Source organism: Oryctolagus cuniculus, chromosome 15 (assembly GCF_051225735.1).
Source record: "Oryctolagus cuniculus isolate XC-2025 breed Fujian yellow rabbit chromosome 15, ASM5122573v1, whole genome shotgun sequence".
In the NCBI taxonomy this organism is placed as follows: Eukaryota; Metazoa; Chordata; class Mammalia; order Lagomorpha; family Leporidae; genus Oryctolagus; species Oryctolagus cuniculus.
In genome coordinates, this window is record NC_142881.1 from 83717095 (window position 1) to 83737680 (window position 20586).

The 20586-nt window shown below is 55.4% G+C and overlaps 2 long non-coding RNA genes across 7 annotated transcripts in view; both read left to right on the forward strand.

Moving 5' to 3' along the window:
* Positions 1-8369, forward strand: part of LOC149122132 (uncharacterized) — a 163309-nt gene extending 154940 nt beyond the window's left edge. For 4 of the 6 annotated variants that reach the window (XR_016221798.1, XR_016221796.1, XR_016221791.1 and 1 more), the window contains one exon: positions 1217-1471. This is a non-coding gene — a long non-coding RNA (uncharacterized LOC149122132). The other 2 variants (XR_016221793.1, XR_016221792.1) reach the window with 2 other exon arrangements.
* Positions 8370-8439: 70 nt separating this feature from the next.
* On the forward strand, positions 8440-20246 carry LOC149122133 (uncharacterized). The gene is made up of 3 exons (XR_016221370.1): positions 8440-8855; positions 9707-9825; positions 19631-20246. It is a non-coding gene; the product is annotated as an uncharacterized LOC149122133 (long non-coding RNA).
* The last annotated feature ends 340 nt before the right edge of the window (positions 20247-20586 follow it).

Below are 20586 nucleotides of genomic sequence, written 5' to 3' on the forward strand. Positions count from 1 at the left end.
CTCTCTCATATGATTTCTTGTTTCCAGATGGTTTTCTTACAAAGGTGTGCTCAAGACAGTGTTTCAGTAGGGCCAACAACAGAACCATTAGGCAGCCAAAGGCCTAACTCCTGAAAGTTGGACAACAGCACTTCTGTTGCATAATATCAGGTAAAACAAGTCACAAGGCCAGGCTGGAATCCAGGGATGTGAACACTTCTGTTCCTCTTGGTGGGAGACCGAAGTCGCATTGCAGAAGGTCACTGAGAGTGGTACAAGGAAGTGCCATGGCCATCTTGGAGTACAATCTACTACTACACAAGGAACATTTTTTGAAACACAGTTTAGGAAATGCTAATATAGAACAAGTCCCACATTTTCTGGGTTTAGATACTGAGATTCTTGGGCATAGATTGGTTTTCCCAAGGATACATAGCTGGTAATCCACAGAGCTGAGGTTACGCTCCGGTCCTCAGACTCCAAGTTTTCTCACTTTACCATGTTGTTCCAGAGGATGACTGATTCTGAATGATTTCAGTGTTGTCCAAACACTTCCTCCCTAAATTTTCAGGGTCCAAGAACTTGTTGTTGGCCTTCTAAGCCAGTCTGGTTTGACTGTTAAAACAGGAATAACTCAATCCACCAGGGACTTGCTTCCTGTCTGTCCCTTCCATTTAGGATAGGTTCTGGTCAAACTTGGTGGTTTTGAATGGCATGTGCAAGGTGAGCTGTCTCTCAGAAACCTCTCGTGAGAACCACGTAAGCAGGTTTGCCAATACTTTTGCTGTGTTTCCTGGGTCTCTATTGAGTCCAGCATGTTTACAATCCACAGTCAGATCTTCACCTAATCCCCCATGTCTCTTAAACCACAATCCACCCCGGGCTAGTCACATCAGTGAATTTACTTAATGCTTATCTGAAATGGCAACTTATCCTAAACATGCCTTTCATGTTATTAAAATGTTTAAAAGCAAATCCAGAAATAATAACCCCTCTATGAATTTTCCCTGAACTGATCAAGACAAGCATGAAAACCTAACCTGATTTTTATGTCTACAAATTCTGTTCAAGCCCCTTCTACTTAATTTTTATGAAGACCCCTTATTTTGCATGCTCTGTGAGATTTTTATTGACTCTACTCAAAGCATGTTTGGGGCTTGGACATTTTCTACCTAAGTACAGTCTTCTGTTTATGTATAATGTGTTTGAATTTTATTTTATTTTATTTTAATGCCAGCACTATGACTTAGTCTTGGATTCTGTGCTTTCCAATGGAGGAAGACGCATCTGAATTGCTCTTTGCAGAAGCCCAAAGTCACATCTGCTGCCGAAGTGCCTGGGGAATACTTGGTGACAACAGCTTGGTCAATGTCTCCATGACACGGACCCCTAGCCACATTGCTTAAACATTTGCATGAACTTGACTTTAAATGTCCTAGCTTGCTTTGCTCAGGAAAAGACACATTAAACAAAGGCACGCTTTGCAGACAGGACACGAGACTGTGGCTTTGTATTCCTTTTGTATTAATGTTTATTGTGAACAGAACCCAGCCTCTCTCTAGATGGCATTTTCTGCTCATGTGTCACAGCGTGACAGGCTCTGAAGGCTGCATCTCCTTCCCATTCTTAGCTCATTACAAGGTGGGGTGAACAGAAGGATGAAGGGTTTTGTGGCTGTGATTTATGCATGAGGAACAGAGGTAGATGTTAAGTCCCTCGCCTGATATTTAAATCTAAGGCTACCAGGGAACTAAACAGGAGAAAGAAAATAACAGGTGATGTTATAAACACAGCCAGTATCAAATAAACTTTGAAAGATCTCTCTGGAAATGCTGTTAAAATGCAGCTCAACTCTTTGTTTATTTGGTTGATTTTCTCTGAGGCTGAGGATGCAAGAAGCAGGAAAATAAATACATCATGTGATGCCTGTGTTGGAGAACTACAGAGAGGCAGGTTAACTGATGAAGTTCAAGTGTCAAGGAGAAAATCCCCTTTGAGCCACTTTAGATCTCGGGAGGTGCCAATCTTCCTGGGCCCTGATATTAAAGTCCTCTTAGTGTGAAACTAGGTCCAGTTGGCAGAAGAGAGCAGCAAATGACATTTTGGAGGCTGGCCTAATCTGATGAACAATTAAATCACATTTCCCTGAAATCTGCCTTTCCAAATATTGTCTGTGCTCATGTCAAGATGGAAAGTCACTTTGTGCAAGCATGTTGGTTTAGAAATGAAATGTCCTCTAACATAAATTGAAACAATTTCTCTGTTCATCAGGTCACCTTTCTAGAATTCTCCAAGAGTCACCTGCAGCCACAGTCTTCCATTTAAGCATCTGCCCTCACATCCATCCACTCCACTCCCTACCTTTCTTTCTACTTATTGACTCACCAGAATTAGTAACTCATTTTGGTGCTATTTCTGCTGTAGGGTTACCCAAGTTAATATGTGTGTAACTGTGGCTGACTCATCATTCACTGGAGTTTGAAACATCAGAAGCAAAGAGTTAAGGGAATGGAGAAGCAGGCAGCAAGGTCATTGCAGTCTCCTACCAAGCAAGCTTTCTTTTCCCTGGGGACTGGGACCAGTTTCCTGTGAAAATGTCAGGTATCATGGAAGCGAGTTCATGAAGGAACTAAGATCAAAATGCTCCAATGTGTTCTTTTAGAAAATGAGAACATTATAGGAGAGATGTGTGCAGTCCTCAGAGAGGAAGGGTTATTCAGAGGTGTGTGTGCGGTGGTGGTGGGGCAGGTAGATTGATGCAGGAGACTGTCACAGCCTAGGTATTCACTGTAGGGACAAGAGCCACTAAGCCAATTCATCTCAAGACAACCCTGGGAGCATTTGTGGGGAGGTCGGATAGTTAAAATGAGGGTTCATGAATCATTGATATAAGATTTTTTTAAAGTCAGCTTTGCTAACACTGAAATGGAACCATCCAACTTTGTCACTAGAGTGAGCAGTCTCTTAAAGGCCAGTTCCTCTGATGGACTGCATGCTGGGGAGATACCATAACTTGTATCTGAAGCTATATCATGCATATTTTCTCCCACCCAAGCAAAAGTAGAGTCAACTCCTCAGTAAGTAATAAAGTAGTACATGTTTTGTTTAAAAATATCTTTTTAGAGCTCCTGATTCTGGAATGTGGAATAGGTATTTCTCTATTGCTCCCACTAATGATCACTGAAAAAATTGGCTATTATTTAGAAAACAAGGATAAGAATACTGAAAGGTATAGAAATGAAGGCAGACCAACTAGGGACTTTAGCACCCAAGAAATCACACAGTGGTGAATTTCCTGGCTTTTCTGTGTTCTTACATATTTCAGACTGAGAACTCAAGAAGCCAGCATTTCAGAAGTCCCAACAAGTGTAGACAAAATAAGCCATAACCAAAGCCTGCTTTCTCTTGTCAAAGAATCAAGAAAAGTACAGCCAAGCAAGACAGAAATCACTTAGTCAACAGTCATTGGATTGCACATAAAGACCCTAGTTAGTCCCACCCTGTCACAAGACAAGGCCAAGTGTGGAGCCTACACTTCCAGCTTCTTGATTCAGAAACGAAGAACCGCAGCACCCTCCTTGGGATGGTGTCAAGGCCCAATAGGGAACTTAGATTTTTCATCTTCACTTGTCTTTAGAGAGACCTGGCTTGTTGTCAGTGGAGGCCATATGGAATTCCTGTGTGTTCACCCCAAAGCAAGCCACTCATTGCAGTAATGAGACACCTCTCCTCCTTTGTACTGGGGTAGTGTCCTAGGAAGCATACCAGAGCCTTCTAGGACACTTTTGTTTTGTTTTGTTTTGTTTTACTTACGATGCAGGGAGGCACCATGGTGAATCTAGAGGAAGGAAAGAGGATGTGTGTGTGTGTGTGTGTGTGTGTGTGTGTCGAGAAAAAGATGAGCAAGTGCATGAGCAAGACCAAGTCAGAACTAGAGATGTGTAGAGCAGCATGTAAGAAAAGAACTACACTAACATATGAGGGCTCTTGGAAAATGAATCTAATGAGAAAACTATGCATGGAAATTTAAAAAAAAAGTGTTCTGTAGCAAAACAAATGAAACATCTGGGTATACTTCCAACAAAATATGCAAAATCTCTATGTGGATCACCACAAAGCTCCTAAAAAAGTCTCAAGGAAGAACTAAACATTTGCAGACACATTCTATGGTCATGGATTGGAAGACTCAATCTAGCCCAGATATCTGTATTTCTTCACTGAATAGACCAACACAGTCTTAATAAAAATCCTATCAATGTGGCCAGCACTGTGGCGTAGCGGGTGCTGACATTCCATATAGACGTTGCTTTGAGTCCTGGCTGCTCCTCTTCCAATCTAGCTCTCTACTCTGGCCTGGGAAGCAGTAGATGGTGGCCCAAGTGCTTGGGCCCCTACCATCCGTATGGGAGAATCAGATGAAGGTCAGGGCTCCTGGCTTCAGATCAGCACAGTTCCAGCTGTTGTGGCCAATTGGGGAGTGAGTCAGCAGATGGAAGACCTCTCTCTTGCTCTCTCTCTCTTCCTCTTCTTCTCTGTGTAACTCTTTGAAATAAATAAATCTTCAAAAAATCCTATCAAGATGTTTTACAGTTACCAAACTGATTTTAAAATGTATGTGGGGATGAAGATACCCTGAAGATCCCACTGCCCATAATTGAAGATGAACACACTGGAGGACTGACGTGTCACAGCTTCACTAACTTATGAGACAGCCAATCATGGCAATGTGGGATTAGTGAGTGTCAGAATGGTAACCCCGGAAGAGACCTTCACGAATACAGTTATCAGACTTTTGACAAGAAAGCAAAGTGATACAATGGAGAAAGTCTTCTTAAGAAAGAGCACCAGGTTTGTGAAATCTCCATTCCAGGGAGGGCAAAGGACTGTCCAAAGGCAGGTGGCTTTCAATGGAGACAGATGCCTGCGGGTCACCCTGCACATGGCTGACCAGGGGTGGATGGTTCGAGGCCATAGGCACCAGGAAAGTCTCTAGGTGTGCGTTCCCATTAGTAACACTGTTTAGGGCATGCGGCTGGACAGGTGGACTGCCTGCACATCTCTGAGTACACTGCGGTCCACCCAGGAAGCCAGGGCAGAGCACAAAGCACAGCACAGGCTTGACCTGGACAGAGGCCTTCCCATCCACTTCACCTGCCCTGTAGCAACCTTGCCTGCAAGCTCATCATCGGGCTCACATCTTCCCCCAGATAAGGAGCAGAAGAAGCTGGTGAAGACTCCAAAATATGGCCTTATGGTTCCCAGGAACAAGAGGACCAGCCTCGAGCACTGGAGAACAGGAGCAGGCTCAGGACTGGCCCATGGCTGTGGCTCCCCAGCCTGGAGAGATGAGTCATCAGCACAGTAGCCACTTGTCACCCTCTATCTCGTCAGCTTCTGGCCTCAGCGTGATTCTGCAAAAAGCACCCTGTGGGGACCAGCGATTCTGAGCCCTTGGGGTCCTGCCACTGACACAGCCATGGCTCATTCAAGAATGGAGTACAGACTCAACAGCTAGAGAATCCTGGGCCTTCCAGACCCAGGGGAAAATGGCTATGGCCTAACCTGCCCCATTGTGATGACCCAGGTGGCTTCTGATGAACAGGGCCTAGTGGCCCTTTGGAGGTTGTATGGGTTGAGGAAGGGGCTACAAATGTCTGGGACCCTTGGAGAACTGGGATGCTCTCTCTGCCCAAGGTAGGGTTCCAGACTCCTTCCCTGTGGAGCCTCCAGGCCAGGAGCCTCTGAGCCAGGATTCTCTTCTCCCAACATCAGGGGACACATTCTCCATGCTAATGACCCCTAGTGACAGCATGACCTGGAGAAGCTGAACCCACTGTGACAGCAGCCCAGGAGGCCTGAGCTGCCAGAGGGCATGTGGGCATCTGGCCAGCCAGGTGTGCCACCAGGACTACCTGGACATTCTGGGGCTGCCTCCACCCACTGGCATCCTGGTGTGTGGTCAGAAGTGCCCTGGGGGTCCTCTCATGGGCTCAGGCCATGAGATGCTGGATTGTGAGAAGGGGCAGAGAGGATGGAAGCAAAGAGGGAAGAAGAGTGGGAACCTGGTGCCCACATACCCAGGACAGTGCACAGAGGTGATCGTGGGCCTGGTCCCTTGGCTGGACCCACACTCCTGAACTGTCCCAAAGGCCACATGTACCCAGCCACTGCTGCTCCTCCAGTGCTCCCCTGTCCATGCTGGGCACAGGTCAATCTCAGGAACTGATGGAGCACCCTGAGCCAGGTCTCTGCCTGCATCTGGTGGCTGTGGCACCTCCAGCCTCTTGCAAGGGACTCAGGGACCCTGTGTGGCAGCTCGGCTCCAGGGGTCACAAAATCAAATACATTCTGAAATAAACAATTTAGTATACAATCAACAAGGGGGCAGAAGTTCCCGGGTTCCCTCACAAAGGCCAGAGGGGTATGTGGCAGCCCACAGGAGCCTGGGTCTGTGTCCTATCTCATCTCCTGCTCTGAGGGTGCCCATAGCAACTGTGGCAGTGGGTTGGATCCTTGGCTGAGATAAGCTAGGGTGAGGCCACTCAGGGAGGGGGAGAGGAGCTCCAGAGAGGAACCTTGTCAATCAGGGAGTCCACTGGGCATAGAGAAGCTAGATTCTGGCCGAGTTGAGCTAGAGTGAGGCTGTTCAGGGAGGTGGAGAGGAGCTCCAGAGAGGAACCTTGTCCATGGGGGAGGCCGCTGTGCTCAGACAGGCTAGGCTTCTGGCCCGTCTGAGCTGGACACCTGGTGGGCTCTTCTTCCCCTCCAGGTGCCCACACACATCCAGCTCCTCCATGGAATGGGCAGCAAGGAGGCCTCGAGCCAGGGAGGGCACACAGGCCTGGTCTCCCAGCACAGGGCTGGCTCCTGCAGGCTCCAGCCCATGAGTGTCCCCAGAGTGCATGGGGCTCCCAAGCAGGGTAGGCGTCTTCAGCCCTGCTCCCAGGGCTGGCACAGCCTGCATGGGCCCAGGATCCAGGGGCTTTGAGGCAGGTGGGGGAGGGGCCCTGAGATCCTGCTGGCCACCCAGCTCCAGGGGCCAGAAATCAGCGCCTTTGACAGGCGGGCTGAGATGTGGGAGGCCCCCCCATTGGGACAGGTCTCCCCTGCTCTGCAAGCTCTGTGGGGCCAAGAGGCCCGGGCCACGCAGAGACTCTGAGGGCTTCACAGACAAGGCTGGGGATGAGGGCTCCGGGGAGGCACCCTCTTAACGGCCTCCCTCATCATGCTCTTCAAAAATCGTCGCCAGCAGGAGGAATCACAGGTTTCGCAGCAGCTTTGGCCAGGGAGATGCAGGGCACTCAGCAGCCTGGTCTTTCTCCTCTTCCTCCTCCTCCTCTTCCTCTTACTTCTCCTCCAGGCCGCTGTAGTACTCCTCGTCGTCAGAGTCGGAGTCATCATCTTTGAAGGTCACGTTGAGTTTGGTCAGGGAAGTCCAGCGCCGGAGGGGGCCTAGCTCATCTACCCAGGAGCACTGTGGGCCCGAGAGGCTGGTGGTGCCCCCTGACCCTGAGGCCCCCGTGGAGGAGCCTGGGACGTGGGGCTTGGTGCTGCTCTTGCCATGACTGCCCTTCTCCTTGGCGTGTTGCTTGAAGTCGGGCTGAATGGCAGATCCGAGAGGACTGGTCCCCTCAGGGACAGAAGCTGAAGCCCATGCTGGCTCCTGGGGAGTTGCAGCAGCGGGGTGGCACCCTTTACTCTCCTCAATGATGGTCTTGCGCTTGAGGGACAATGATGGGGGAGCGTGCTCCTGAGAGCCAGGTGGCACCTACAGGGCCAGGCTGCCATCTTCCATTGGTTTTGCTGGAAGAACAGATGGGTTTTGCTTCTGTATGGCCACCATCTGGCCTGCAGGGTGCCTGCCCTGACGTGACCCTTGGGGTCCCCATCACTTGGTGTGACGCTCAGGACACCTCCAGCCTTCTGGCCACAGAAGGAAAAGTGCTTGCAGCCTGGGCCATGGGAATGACGGGGACACTTCTGGTTCTTCCTGCAAGGCCCCACATGCTGGACACTCCTTGAGCCCCCCTCCTCACTCTCTCATCTCTGGGGACTGCTGGCACCAACTCAGGACCCCATCACCTACCCCACCTGAAATCCTGGGCCCTAACAGTGTATTGGCTGAGTTACCCGCATCTGAGTCCCTCCTGAATTGTAGGAAGGGAACTGAGCCTAAGATGATGGGGGTGAGAGCTGGGCTGTGGGGCAGACATGGAGTCTGGTTCAGGCCCTCAGGGACAGGGAATGCAGTTTCTAAAGAGGTGGCAGGAGTGCCCTGTGTTATCTGCCCCTGGGCCACTGTGCCTTTCCTGGTGAGATTGGGCTGTCACTGCTTCTGTCCCATGAGCACCAGGGTAGGCAGTACCTAGAAGCACAGTGGGGCCTCCCCAGTGCCTGAACAACCTGCGCCTGGGCCCCCACTGCCAGCCTCTAGAGCTGGGACAGACCCATCTCTGCTCTTCATGGGGACCCAGGCGCTCAGGTCCTTGATGGCAGCAGCAGCAGGGACGAGTACGGGGACCCCTGCCCACCAGAGCCCAGAGGCCAGTGCTGCTCCGGATCCTGCTGACTTCTGTTTGCTCAAGGCTAAGACTGCAGAGCCCACACTCAGCTGCACTTGGCTTCTGCCGCGGGGGCCCCCAGCGCCTGCCTCTGCACCCACCCTGCTCACAGGAGTGGACTCAGCCCCCACAACTGGGCTCAGGGCACCTGGGCCTTCCAGGGGTCCTCAGATGGCTGAAGGAGATCCAGTGCCAGCTGGACCATCCCGCAGGAGGATCCAGGGAAGCTGCCCGAGGCCCCACCAGGCCATGCTGTCAGAAGCTCCTGAAAGCAGAACTGCTGAGCCTGGGGAGGTCAAGGAGGACTAGGAAGAGGTGAGACCCTGGGCAGGGCTGCCAGGGCTGGCACTCCCACTACTGACTCCCCCAAGGGAGCATGGGATGGGGCCGTGTGCTGGATTCACCTTCAGGAGGCAGGAGGCACTGGAGCTTCCCCAACTCACGCATGGAGGCCCGCAGCTGCCTGATGGCCGCATCCTCGCTCAGTGACCAAGCCTGCTTCAGGGTCACCTGCAGGAACTCCCGGATGTGGTCCCTGGACATCTTCAGCAGGCACTCTAGACATGGGGGCGGGCATCAGGCTAGGTGGAGCCCTAGGGATGGTGCAGCCACCATGGCTGCTCCAATCCTTGTTCCTGCTCCAAACCCTGACCCTGGCCCTGTCCCCCACTTGCTGGCCCTGAGGCTCAGCCTCAGCTTGGACCACCCTCAGCAGGACAGGGCCTGCCAGGTCTGCACAGCAGGCTCCCTCTTGTGTCTGCTGGGCCTGGGGAAGCTCAGCCCTGCTCAGAGTCACAGGACACCAGGTCAAGAGAGCCAGGCACTGGGAAAGGAACACATGCAGGGACTCCTGAATGTGGTCCCGGGACATCTTCAACACAGGCTCTAGACATGGTGGTGGGTGTCAGGCTGGGAGGTGCCATAGGGATGGCACAGCCACCATGGCTGCTCCATCCCTGTCCCTGCACCAGACATGGGCTGCAGACCCCCTTGGACACCCATGAGTGTCAAGCACTAGATGAGACTGATCAGGGGCCACTTTTCCTGGGCAATGACCTTGGCCACTTCTCCCAGTGGACTTTTGAGTTTTTGGGGTTGGAAATGAAATGGGATTTGCAATGCCCCCTAAGCTGACCAAGAACTCAGAAAACTCGTCCCTCCCCCAGGTTCTGCTCACCCAGGCCAAGTATGAGACCCCCCCAAGTCCTCCATCCCCAGCACCATGGCCTCTGATGGCCCTGAGGACTTACTTCGATGGACCTTGAGGACAGTGTATACCATGATGGTGAGTACGTGCGTGCCCTCAAGGATGTAGATGTCCCACATCCTAAGTGCCAGGGGGAACAGCAACTGGGGACAGAGGCATTGGAGGACCCCGTGTGTCAGGGCCTCAGCAGGGCCCACAGTGGGTGGGTGTGCAGTGTTATAGGGCATCCTAGCTGTGCCCTAGAAGCCCAGAGAGAAAGAGCACCAAGACCTATCCAGGACCCCGGGGCCACCCAGACTGCTCTGCACACTTTGGAAGCCACACTGGAGATGCCAGACACACCAGGGACCTGGGGGATGGGTCAGCCCTTGGGCTGTGCTGACACCAGCCTCTGCCACTGGGGGTCCATGGATCTCCTGCCTCTCACTGTAGGGCTCTGGCCTTTGCCAGGCTCTCAGGATGGGTCCTGGTGGGACCTGTCCCCTCCTTGCTGTCCCTGAGGCTCAGCCTCAGCTTGGACCACCTTTAGCAGGGCAGGGCCTGCCTGGTCTGCACAGCAGGCTCCCTCCTATGTCTGCTGGGGCTGGGGGGGCTCAGCCCTGATCAGAGTCACAGGCCACCAGTACAAGAGAGCCAGATACTGGGCAGGAGCTTCCCTGGGCAAGGGGTCCCCGGGGCACTTACCCCATCCAGGAAACCCTGGATGCACCAGTGCACGGTGTAGTCCTCCAGGTACACACCCTTCTTCTCCTAAGAAGAGGCAGAGGGGGCTCAGGGCCCAGGGCCCAGGCCTGACTCCCTCTAATCTGTGCCCTGTGGCAGAGCCCCTGGGTGCAGGAAGCCCAGCAGCAGGTGCATCCCCTCTCCCAGCCATGCAGATTCCTGAAGGGACACAGGTCCCTCAGTCCACTCTGCCCTGGGGACAGCGTTTCCCTTCAATCTACGCAAACTCTGGGGGACCAAGTGCAGGAAATCAAACCAGCACCCAAGCTGCCGCAGTCTCCAGTAACCAAGAAAAGCCTTGGTGAGGATGTAGCCTCCCCTGGCCCAGGAAGCAGTCAGGACCCCTCTCTGTCCTCCCCTCCCTGAACGCAGAGCCCCCGAGAGGAGAAAGGAGATGTTTACTTACCAGGTGTTTCTCCAGGGAGGGCAGCACGCGATGCATGATATCTCTCAGGTGGTGCTTGAATCACTCCAGTTTTGGGGTCTGGTGTGTAGAAATCTGAGTAATAGCAACCCCCCAGTCCTCATTCAGGGTGTATTCCCAAGAAAGCTGGAGAGCCAAAGGCTTGGGGTGGGGTCTTTCTGAACACGGAGGGTCAGGGGAGGCTCTAACAGGCAGGGGAGCATCAGGGGAAGGGGGGTACAGTTGACAGCCCAGGGCAGTGTGCCTTAGTTGACTGCTGGGCTGACTGCAGTCACACTGGGTGCCTAAGGGCCATCTGGTCACTTGAGGTGTGGAGGGGTCACCATAGAATGGATGCTCCTTCTGCAGGTGTGTGGCTCACTGGGTGGAAGTCTCGGTAGAGAGATGTAAAGCAGTAAGGCCAGTACGGACCTAAGGGTCATTTGTCAAAGACAAGGCACAGGACCTTTGTGTGATGGGAAGTGAGGGGTATGGCTTGGTATTGGGCCCTCTGCCGGCCCTGGCTTCTAAGGAAGTATTCTGAGGGAGACTGCCCTATGCACGCAGCAGCCAGCGAGGGACAATGTCCCAGTCACTTGTCTGCATGCCCATCCCTGCACTTGCACGGACCACGCCCACCACACCTATCACCCACCATGCATCGAGTGCTGGCTGTCCCCCATGAGCTGGACTAGGGCCCAGAAGGCATCCTCTTCACTCAGCCACATCAGCAGCAGGGCTGCCACATGGCTTCCAGCCCAATTCCTGGAAGAACACAAAACACATCAGAGGGACTTCTCCAGCTGGGATGATCTCACATGGCAAAGGTGACCTCTCCTGGGAGGGCTGAGCGTTACCACCAGGCCCCACTGCTGCCCCTTGGGTGTCAGGATCTCAGGGACTGGAGCACATGCCAGCTCTCAAAGTTCCTGGAGAGAATCCTGCAGGGTCTGAGCGCAGGCTGTGCAGGGTTAAGAAGAGGTATGAGCCCCACCCCAGATGTCAGGAAGGGGAAGACTGTTGTGGGAGTGCAGACTGCACACCCGTGATGGCCTCTGGAGCTCTCTGCTGCACAGGTGCCCTGCTGGGCCCCACTGCAGACGTGAGGAAGAAGCACCATAGTAAGGCCTGCCTGGGCCAGAACAGAGCCCAGCCCAGGAGAAGGCTTCCGTTCTGCCCCCAGAATTGAGGTTGGGGCCAAGGAGGCCATGAGCCTGAACTCTACCCCTCAGTCTCTGCCTTGTGGATTAGAGAGGCCCCCTCAACACAGGCTGGGATCTCTGTGACCAAGGGTGCCCTGCAGGGACTGCCGGGATAGCACCTGCGATATGATCCCAGAATATTCACGGGGTTGTACATCGAATATGTGAGGAGCACCTCGAATAAGGAGCGTTGTCTGGAAGAGAAAGGACAGAGGCTATCCGTGTGGCTCTGCCTAACACAGCCTGACAGCTACACGCAGGGCCCGTGATACTCTGCTCATGAGCAGTGACATCATCAGGGCACCTGCATGTTGTCCACCGTGTGGGTGAGTGCTGCCTGCAGGGACACCAACATCTCCCAGGGTGCAGTCATGTGCAGTTTCATTTCCCCAGGTGGGAGTTCATTGCACAGGTGAGCGTTCCACTGTGGGAGGTGCAGTCCCGTGGGTCTAAGCCATGGAGAGTCAGCCTCCCATGCACGTTCAGCCTGGTAGGGAGCAGCTCCTGTGGCCTATGTGTTCCCCATGAGCCTCTGTGGCCAAACTCCCCACCTCCCCCAGCCCGTGGCCACCACTGCCCTGTTGTGTGTCCCAGGGTTTGGCCTCTTGCAGATGTCCTGTGAGTGGATCATAGCGGGTGTAGCCTTTGAGGGACACATCCTCTCTTAGTAGAATGCACCTGAGATGCATCCAGGTGAGCCCAGGGCCGAGTCTCGTCCTGCTTCTCACTGAATCCCATTCTCGGATTCAGCTGTGACATGGGTTGCTTATCCGTGTCCCCATTGAGCATCATGCAGTCCAGTGACTGTGAACACAACCCTGAATCCTGGGTGAGGGTTTTCTGTGCGCTCAGCTGTTCTGGTGGTTGTGTAAATGTGCGTGTGTGCTGGGGGTTCGTGTGGAATGTGTGTGTTTCTCATTGTGAGAAATGGCCCTGGGTGCTGCCGGTGGCCTGGGCGCTGTGCTCTGTTCCTGCAATGAACCAGAGTGGTGCTCACCTCACATTGTCCCCAGCACCCGGGGTCCTCAGTGGTCTTAGTTCCCCCATTCTCACAGTTGTGCACTGGTGCCCCGTTGTGCTTTAGGTGCTAAGTGTGTGTTCATGCGTTGAGTAGAATTGTGTGTGCCATCATGCAGGGGCCCTCCTAAGCCTTGGCCCGTGTCAGGGTAGGGAACCCTGATTTGCTTTCTTGTTATTTAGATTTACAAACTTCATTTTATATATTTTGTAAATACTGTCTCCCCTTGTGTTCCTTTTCATTTCATTCCCACCAAAGTGTCTTTGGGAAAGCAAACTGTTCAGTATAAATAGAAGGCCATGGATCCATTTTTTTCTGTCCTAGAGCAATTACGCTTTAGGTTTGAGCCCAAGTCTCTCCTAGGACCCCATGTGTACCAGGACCCTTGTACCTCCCTCCCCCGGGACCCCTGCAGCCCAGAGGCCTCACTTGGCTCCGTATCTCTCTCGAAACATGATGTGACTTCTGAACGTGCGTGCTACCTCTTCATCGATCTGTTGGACTTGATCTGAGCACAACCTGGCCCGTTCCTTCATCTCCTGCAGGACAGGGCCGAGGGGGAGGGGCCAGCCTCAGGACGAGCCAACCCCCACTGTCACACAAGCACCCCAAAGCCACATCAGCTCTTCTGGTTGGCAGGGAGAGTTTTTCTGGGGGCAGCTCATTCCCCTGATCCAGGGAGGGTCAGGGGTTCCCCACTCACCTTAGTGTCCACGCCACCCCCAGTGCCCAGCAGAGGGGCCACTGCGGACCCGCTACAGTCAGCCTGAGGCCAGGGGCTCTGCCAATGTCCTTCTGTGCTACCTCTGCCTTCCCAGAGCAGGAGAGACCCAATCAGGCCTCCGAACCTCCTCACTGGGCTCTCAGGCCCCACAGGACAGGAGTCAGCCTCACCCTGACCAGGCTTCAGGGCTGCCCCCTGCAGGAGAGCCCCAGCTCCATCAAGAGAGTGGACACCCTTCTTGGACTTGGAGCTGGCCCCAGGGGCATCCCCCACTTGAAGACTTGGGCGAGGGCGGGGCTGGCGGCTCAGTTGCTCCTTGCTCCCTGATGTCAGCCAGGGAGGTGACAGTCAGCCCGGGGCCAGCCCTCTGATGGATCAGCCCTCATTCCCAGAAGCAGTTGAGAGCTGACTCTGACCGATGGAACCAGCAGGCCAGGTGGGGGCTGGGTGAGCTGAGGCCAGGCCAGGCATGAGAAGGCCCAGGTGAGGGCAGGGCCCGGTGAGCATAAGAAACACGCAAGCAGGTGTGGGGAGGGCCGTTAGGGACAGAGCCAGCTGAGGGCCCTAGCACACAGGACTTCCACCTCATTCCAGGCCTTCTCTATGCATTCAGAACCCAGCACAATGGCACTGGGCAGTCCTGGGCCTAGAGGCAAGGTGGAACCACAGGGATGAGGGCTGTGGCCCTGACCGGATCCTTGTGTCCAGGCCCATTTGTGTGTGGGGAGACATGGAGGAGGCCTCTGGGGAGACATGGATGAGGCAGAGGGGAGGGCCGGGTAGGGGCCCCAACCGAATGACCACTCCTCCTTGGCATTACTTGTCCACCACGCGGGAGCCTTGGGCTCCTGACCAGGCCTGAGCAGGCCGGGCTGCCTCGGGTTGCGTGCAGAGCCATACCTCGAATTTGCCAGGGTTCTGGGCCTTCCTGGTATCCACGGAGAGCATCATGGCCCACACCTTGCCGCGCACCTGGGTGGGGATGCGTTTCTCAATTCTCCAGTGGAACTACAGGAGAGAGGAGGCTCTGGTGAGACCCGCCCCAGGCCCTCTGTTCAGGGGGAGCGTAGGGTGAGGCAGCAGGAAGGGGAGCCCTGGGCTCTGTGCTGTGTCCCCAGATCTGCCTGGACCTGGGCCTCCTGACCCAACAGTGAGAGGAGGGCCGAGGGCTCAGTGCAGTCTCTGTTGTGTGCTCACTGCCCCCACAGGGCACCAGGAACTGTGCCTGCCCTGCATCTGGGAGTGGCCCCAGGGGAGACTTTGGATCTTCTACTGCGACAGTTTCTTGGGTGTAAGGGCATTGGGCTGAGATGACCTGTGTCCTTTCAGGGCAGGACAGTTGTGTCTGAGAGGCACAGCGATGGGCACCATCCATTGTAGCTCTGCCCCCAGTGGTCCCCAGGGGCCCTCAGGTCCAGGCACCTTCTCACTGCTGTGGTACTTGGTGAAATTTCGCAGCATCTTGTTCCATTTTTGCAGTCGGCGGCCCTCCTGATGTTTACGCTGGGAATGGAGACAGGATGGTGTGAGCCCAGCAGTGTCCTCTGGAGAGGCCACGGATGCAGCTCAGGAGGCTGTGGACAACTCAGCTGGGAGGAGCCAGCAAAGGGGCAGACCACGGCACCCAGACCTTCCAACTAGGGGAGCCTCAGGGGCTTGGGCTCTGCCTACAGGACAAGCCATCCTCAAGCTAGTCCCATCTCATCCAGCAAGTGGGCCATAGTGGCCCACAGGCGGGGACCCCAGAGCTGCAGGCCTACACTGGGGCATGTGGGCCTCAACAGATCTTCTGGGGACTGCTGTCCCTGGAGGACCATATGGCACTCCCCTAACCACTGCCCATACCCAGAGGCCTGCTAGTTCTGCCTCCTAGTTGAAGAGTCCATGGCCAAGGTCAGCTTACCCCTTGCATTGCCAGGCATCCAGGCCTGGGTGGCTTCTGCTTACTGAAAGGCAAGAGAGAGAACACCATGAGAATGGGCACTGAATCTCGCACGGTCCACTTCCCAGCAAGGCTGGGACAGGACCTGTGTCCTCCTCACCCTGCTGAGGCACAGCCCAGGGCACAGAGAAGGGCAGGGAGGGGGCAGCCATGCTGCAGGCAGACACCCAGCAGGGGCTGGACCGTGAGCACAGGGAGCCCAGGGCCAGGCAGGAGCCCTTGCTGCCAGTGCTGTGAGTGTGCAGCTGGGGCTCAAGGCACCTGGGACCACCACACCCCCAGGGTCCCCTGCACCCACCCTCCCCACCATGTACTGGCCACCTGAGTTGCCTGATTCCCACCTCACCCTCCTCTGTCAGCCGGAACTGTGGCCATCTCTCCACCACTCGGCTCCTGCTTTTTCTCCAGGTTCTGGCACAACATGGAGGCAGAAACCCCTATCCCCGAGCTAAGTTGGGCTACTGAGTCACGCCAGAGATGGCCTGAGACGGATCCATGCCTCTAGGTCACCGGAGCCCACCTTCCAGCCACGGGGCCTCTCTCTCTGACATCTGTGGGAACAGCCTCCAAGTCTGCCTCCTGCCCCCAGGCCCACTCCTCCCAGCATAGACCCAGGGGCCGGGCCCTCCGCTGCAAACCCCTCTGCCCCGGTCTGTACTGGGGAAGTCTGCAGGCAGGTTCGGAGCCTTGAGGTCACACCCCTGGCCGTCCCTCAGGCCAGTTCTTTAAGCCTTTAGCTTGGCTCCTGAGACCCAAGTACCTCCTGGACAACTGCCCACCTTCTAGGATGGTGCACCAACCCTGTGGACATAGCTCTGGAATGCTGATGGCCTGGTTGTGTCCCCTAGGAGCAGGGCAGGACCCTCAAGCCACCCCCTCTACTTAGCATGAACAGAGGCCTCAGAAGCAGAGTGCCCCGTGTTTGCCCCATGTCCAGCTCTGTCCCTGCCTACAGTTTTTTTTTTTTTTTTGACAGGCAGAGTGGACAGTGAGAGAGAGAGACAGAGAGAAAGGTCTTCCTTTTGCCGTTGGTTCACCCTCCAATGGCTGCTGTGGCCAGCGTGCTGCAGCCAGCGCACTGCGCTGATCCGATGGCAGGAGCCAGGTGCTTCTCCTGGTCTCCCATGGGGTGCAGGGCCCAAGGACTTGGGCCATCCTCCACTGCACTCCCTGGCCACAGCAGAGAGCTGGCCTGGAAGAGGGGCAACCGGGACAGAATCCGGTGCCCCGACTGGGACTAGAACCCAGTGTGCCGGCACCGCAAGGCAGAGGATTAGCCTAGTGAACCATGGCACCGGCCCCTGCCTTCAGTTTTGATTCACTCACTGGGTCATCAGCTCTGGCCACACGCTGACCAGTGCCTGTACTGTGACAACAGATTGGATCAAGGAGGGGGCCTGGGGACAGGTGTGCTACCTAATGGCAGGGTTTCTGACCCTGGTCCCTCCCCTGGGTGTATCATAGTGCAATGGACTCACTGCAGGAATCTAAGTTTGTCTGGGACGAGCGCTCCACTCTCATCATCCTCTTCTCCCAGATGAAACTGGGCCTCTTTATGGGGACCCTGCAGGGAGAGTGGACCCAGGTGAGAAGCCTGGGTCTCAGTCACTGGGGGACCTGAGCCACCCTCCCCATGTCCCCAGGGAGGCAGGGTCTGGCTCTCACAGGCACAGTGCTTGAGGCAGGGCCCCACCTCCTCCCCCAGCACCCTGGCCTGTACCTGCTCATGTTTCGTGATGATCGCTGCTTGCTCCTGGCCCCTGCCGGACCTCAGGGTGTCCATATCCAATCTGTAAGACACACACACTTGTGCGCTAGCACAGGGAGCCCACGGGAACTGCTGCCCTGAGGGCTGTCCCCCTGGTCAGAGGGGGGACAGTCACACAGCCAGGTGGGCGGGCACCTGGTGGTCAGGTCCCAGGAGGATGACTTATGCAGAGCACAGGGACTAGGGATGGTTGGGGAAGGACAGCCCCCACATTGTCTCCCCTGCCCTCAGAAAGGATGCTCCTCCCCCAGCCTGGCATCCATGTGTACTCCAGGGAGCCCAAGTCTAAGGGTCTCCCTGGCCTGCTCCCAGCCCCCGCATCTCTAGGGCTCTCAGAGGTGGACTCACTGCCCCACCTAACACCAGCTGATCTGACACAGACTCACACCAAGGCCCATTCGACACTGATGCCCAGCAGAGCGGGAGGAATGAGACGACTGTATACACGCTTTGCACACAGGGGCCCACTGAGAGCTCAGTCACATCACTCATGGAACCTGGCATGGGAGACCAGTGCCACCCACCTGGCGTGACCTTCCCCACGTCACAGCTCATGCAGAGAGCAAGTCCCACGCACCTCCATCGAGAATCCATTCAATTCTATCAAATGTGCCTCCTGCCTACACTACCAACACCTGGTCAGTTGGGCAGTAGATGCACTACTGACCACTGGTTGCCGACAACCCAGAGTGCACAGTTCTCACTGACTGTGACATAATGGGGCTGCCAGCCAATCCCAAGTGATGCACAGCTGTGGCATGGGTCAGGGTCCTCATATCGGCTTCATCAAAAGTCACCAAAAATGGAGCCTGTGTTCTCCCTAGGCCCGAGGTGAAGAGGGCAGGGCTCTGGCAGAACTGCCCCAGAACCAGGGGTGCCAGGGCCTTCTGCCACCTGCCATAACGGTCCCAAGTCCCAGGCAACCTGCACCTTCTGCCCCTCCTTTATTCCTCTGCAATGTTATTGCAGCACAACTGTGAAGGTCTCTATTTGAACACTAGGTGGCACAGCGAGCCTCACATAGACCTGTTCCACACTCGGGGGCTGCCCCTGCAATGACCTGAATGGAGACTCCCAGGGCTGCAGCCTCCTGTCCTACCACAGGCCCCACCCCAGCACTGCTAACCCCTGCTGACACCCCCTGCTCTGTTCCAGCCCCTCTTCCCAGGAGTTGTAGGAGGTGGACACAGGGGGTCCTCCTGGGATGGAGGGCAGGGAAGCCACCCGCTGAGCACCACCTGCATAGGACCTCAAGCCAGTGTGGCCGACTGTCCAGAGCAGGAGCCAGGGCCCTGTCCTGACACTGACCAGGGCTTCAGGCACAGAGCGCTGAGAACTCCTGGGCACCAGCTCCTGAGCCGCATGCTGGTAACACCTGGCTGTCTTCTACTGTGGGGTGCGCATGTATTTCTCTATGCATCATACATGTGTGCCCAAGATGGGTGTGCTCCAGGCCTCCCCTGGGACTAGAAGCTCCGTGCCTGAAGCACCCGGTCCTTGTCACTGTCACCTCATGGCATGCAGGCTACCCCTCATGGCATGCAGGCCCTCAACTCCACACCGAATGTATGAGAATGCCATGTTTTTCAATTTATTGGTATTTATTTGCATTCTACTGTTTGCTAGCAAGTCTGCAGGGCAGGGAGACTAAAGAGAAACTGCCCATGTCCGTGACCTTCAGGTGATGAGGCGAGCAAGGTTGCTGTGAGGACTAGAAAGAAACTGACAGGCAAGACAATGCCATGGCCACGTGGCTTTAAGGGGTGCAGGGAGGCCTCCTGCCCCCGTGTCTGGGGAGAAGTTTCTCCAGGGGTTGGTGAGTGCTGCGTCAAGGTAGGGCAGGACAGCAGAGGGGAACACTTGGGTGGGTTCCTGGGCACAAGAGGGGCCCCTTGCAATGAGGAAGTGGAACAGAGAGTGCTGTGGTGCATGTGCAGGGGATGGGGACGCTGGACTCTGTGGTACCGGGCAGGCTGCAGATGAGACTTGGGTTGTCACTGCCCTGACCATGATGGGGTGAGCAGGAGAGGCTGTCCTGGGGCCTGAGACAGGGCAGGGAGGGGCTGGAGACAGGTGTATTTTTTTTTCCTTATCCACCTCCAGGGTCCTGACAGAGGAGGAGATGGCCAACAGGTGGGATCGTCACCTGACAGTAGGGGACAGAAGCCACGTTGCAGAGGTGAGTTCATCCCTCCCCCCGGGCGTCCTCCATGCTGGGCCAGGTTGGCAGGGGCTGTGCAGCCAGCTGCCTTGTCACCCAGAGCAGGATTCATCCAGGAGCCTCCTAAACCCATCAGCCTGGGGCCATCGTCTCAGCCTCACCAGTGAGTACTGTACTGAGGGCAACAGGAGTTCTTGAAGGAGTGTAGATTCCTGCCTTGCCATGGGGCTGTGCCCACTGCAAGCCCACCTCCACTGTACCAAAGCAGCCCAGCAAGGCTTGGTGGGAAAATGGGGGGACACTTGGTGCCATCTCAGTGTAGCCTGCATGCCATGAGGTGACAGTGACAAGGACCGGGTACTTCAGGCGTGGAGCTTCTAGTCCTGGGGGAGGCCTGGAGCACACCCATCTTGGGCACACATGTGTGATGCACACAGAGAAATACATGCACACCCCACAGTAGAAGACAGCTCCCCCCCCCGGAGTAGGCAGTGAGGATGCAGCAGGAAGGCAGCCTAAGCTGGAACCCTTGAGGCTGGGCCAACCCTGCTGGGGTCCCTGGGCTCTGCAGAGCCCGTGGTGACCATGAGCAGCCCAGGGGCTGGAAGGGCTGAGCTGCTGCTGGCAGTGACCCCTGCATCCTTCAGGGGTGTGTGTCCCGGAGAACAGCACCCCGGGTAGCTGCGGGCCTGTGACTGTTCCTGCCCGATGCGTGCTGTCCCTGTCCTTATGGTCAGCAGCAGCTTGGTGTTACCAGCATGCGGCTCAGGAGCTGGTGCCCAGGAGTTCTCAGTGCTCTGTGCCTGAAGCCCTGGTCAGTGTCAGGACAGGGCCCTGGCTCCTGCTCTGGAAAGTCTGGGCCACACCGGCTTGAGGTCCTATGCAGGTGGTGCTCAGC